Raw genomic sequence first — 2,759 nt, 5'->3', positions numbered from 1 at the left:
TAGCATTTATAATCTCTGAAGTGAACCACATGTAGACCTGCACTTCTCTGGTAGGAATGTTGTAAGTGATGGATGTTTCTCAGTGAAGGAATTCTTCTCACATAAATTAGTGCCAAACATAAAGTAAGTTTTATCTATTATTATGCATCTTCCCTCAGCATCAGTAAACACTACAGTCTGGTCGTTGTGACTTCAGGATTCAAAGAAATAAAGCAACACCCAAGACTATGTCATCACAGGCACTCTGCTGCTGACACCTGGCTGGCATTGCTGTTTTTTGGTAAGCTTCCTTATGAGGTGATAAAACAGAGAGGAGATCACATTGAGTGCCTGTGGCTCAGGTGGAGTGTGTTGCAGTGTGTGAATGTCCTGCATAGCAAGTCAGCATTCCCATCCAGAGACTTAAATTGCTGCATGGACACACACACACACACACTTGTATGTGTTGAAATTCATATACTCACAGATGCATATACATACAGAATTACTGTCAGAAACACACCTTCACAAACACACACGCATATGCACAGCTCTCCTCACACACAGAGCCACACACATATACACAATTTCACAGAAGGTGTGCATGCATACACACATAGTATATTATATTATTATAATCATAATAATATAATCACAGGATAATCTTGAATGCAAAAGCAAAAGGTCTAAAAGGAAACATAGCAGTATAAAATAGTTGTTCCTCTAAGTGGTAAAGTAATCATGGAATTTTAAAATAAATTATGCTGCCTTAAGACTGTATAAACATGTGTTGATTTTAAAATAATTTAAAAAATTATATGAATATAATAAAAATTGTAGAAATACAAATTAACTACAAAACATAAATGAACATTTCTAAACTTGTTATAAATAGATGGTCTTAAAAAGTTTTCCTTCCTCCCTGGTAATGGGCAAAGAGACACCTTGTCGGTGGTGTTGTTCTTATATCAGTCAGGGACAAAGCAGATGTTGGTCCTGTCTTCATCCTAACTTGATGTCTGGTTTGGTGGCCAAAGCTGTTTTTTTGCCTAGGATACATAAAATTCATTTCAAATCAAGGCAAATCCAGACATCACAGCAAAGGAGAAGGAAGTCAGAGCCCGGTGATCCTCCATGCCATGCCATGTATGTGGAAAAAGACACTCACAGACCTGCACTCCACTCAGTGGCACAGGAGGGCCATACACACACAGAGGCCAGCCTACAACCGTGCAGCACAGAGAAGGAGGAAGACAGAAAAAGACCTGCCCTCCTGTGGAAGCATGGCTTAGACACCAGCTTGTAGCTATGCCACTCTGCACAGATGCTATCACTCAGGGCCCACCAGCCTTGTGGCCAGCCTGCAGAGGGAGGCACCACAGTGTACAAGTATGTGGTGGTCAGATGGGAGAGAAAGAGAAGGGGAGCAGCTTGAGAGTTATGAACAGAGATGGAACTGGAGACTCAAGGGTGGGGAGGAGTGGCCTGTTGTGAGTGGGCAGCCTCACGAGCTGCAGCTGAAGGCCATGGTGAGGTCCCACACCCAGCCTGAGCTGCAGCCGAAGGTTTTGTCTGGGTTTGTGGCTACAGAACAGAAGGGGTCATTGTAAATGTCTATTGTTCATATTGTCACTAGAGAACATGGGAGTTTCCGGTCGAGCCAGCCGCTGGGGACCACATGGATGACCAGAGGCTATGCAGAACTCTCTGTGCCCTTTACTGGCTGCAGTTCTCTGCAGAATGGACCCTGCACCTTGCCCAGGCAGCACAGTGAGGCTGGCCCTGGTGGCAGGGGTATGGATGTCTTAAGGTTGTGAAAGTGGGAGAGCTGACCCCTGCAGCTGGAAAAGTTGCTCATAAGCCCAGAATAAATAGCTCTGTCCCTCACCAACTGCAGCACTCAGGAGAGCGGGCACTGTACCTCCCCTGAACAGAGTAGCAGAGCTTACCCTGGTGGTGAAGGCCCAGGTGAGCTGACCCTGAGGAAGAGAGCAAGGGAGAGCTCTCCCACGACCTGTCTGCTGGGAAGTGATGTGGGTACAGGGGTGATGCCCTCCTTTAACTACCTTTAAGAGTGGGGGTGCTGGCCCGGTTCCTCACAGGCTGCAGCATGCAGGAGAAATGACCCTGCGTTTTACCTAGGCAGCATAGCAGAGCCTGACCTGATAGAGGAAACACAGATAAGCTGGCCCCAGGGTGAGAGTGAGGGAGAGCTGTCCCTGTCATTCCTCTGCTGTGAGGTACCCTGGGTGCAGGTGTGATGCTCTCTCACCTCTTCTGTTTCAACCTGTGGTAGTAGGGACAGCTACTACCCTGTCAAAGGCTGTAGCACTCAGGAGAGTGAGCCATGCACTTAGCCTGGGCAACAGAGTGGAGCTTTGTTGGCAATGAAGGCAAGAGGGAGTCAAGATGAGAGCAGGAAGAGCTGGCCCAGCCCTTCACGGGCTGCAGCACTTGGGAAAGTGGGTCCTAACCTTGACCAGGCAGCACAGTGACACTGGCTCTGGAGGCATGGTTGCTGGTGAGCCAGCCCCCAGGACATGAGAGTAGGAGAGATGACCCTGCCTCCAGCTACTGATTGCATTGGGTGGCCTAGCTGGAGCAGTGCTGGAGAGCTTACCTTAGTGTTGTGGATAAGGGAGAGTTGAGCATTGACTGGCTTACCTACCACCCAAGATCCAGGCTCAGATCAGGGCTCTGAGTTGGCCCACCCCCCCCCAAAATGTATCATCTACAAATGGTTGGGATGTGAGAAAGGGCCAGTCCTGCTGAAGCTGTAG

General features: G+C 48.0%; 1 non-coding gene across 1 annotated transcript; it reads left to right on the top strand.

The window, feature by feature from the left end:
• The first annotated feature begins 896 nt into the window (after positions 1 to 896).
• Positions 897 to 1,041, top strand: LOC132653334 (small nucleolar RNA SNORA48). The gene has a single exon (XR_009591102.1). It is a non-coding gene; the product is annotated as a small nucleolar RNA SNORA48 (small nucleolar RNA).
• Positions 1,042 to 2,759: the final 1,718 nt, after the last annotated feature.

This window comes from Meriones unguiculatus, chromosome 3 (assembly GCF_030254825.1).
Source record: "Meriones unguiculatus strain TT.TT164.6M chromosome 3, Bangor_MerUng_6.1, whole genome shotgun sequence".
Lineage (NCBI taxonomy): Eukaryota > Metazoa > Chordata > Mammalia > Rodentia > Muridae > Meriones > Meriones unguiculatus.
Note: the sequence above shows the minus strand (reverse complement) of the source record. Positions and strands in the feature narration are given on the sequence as shown.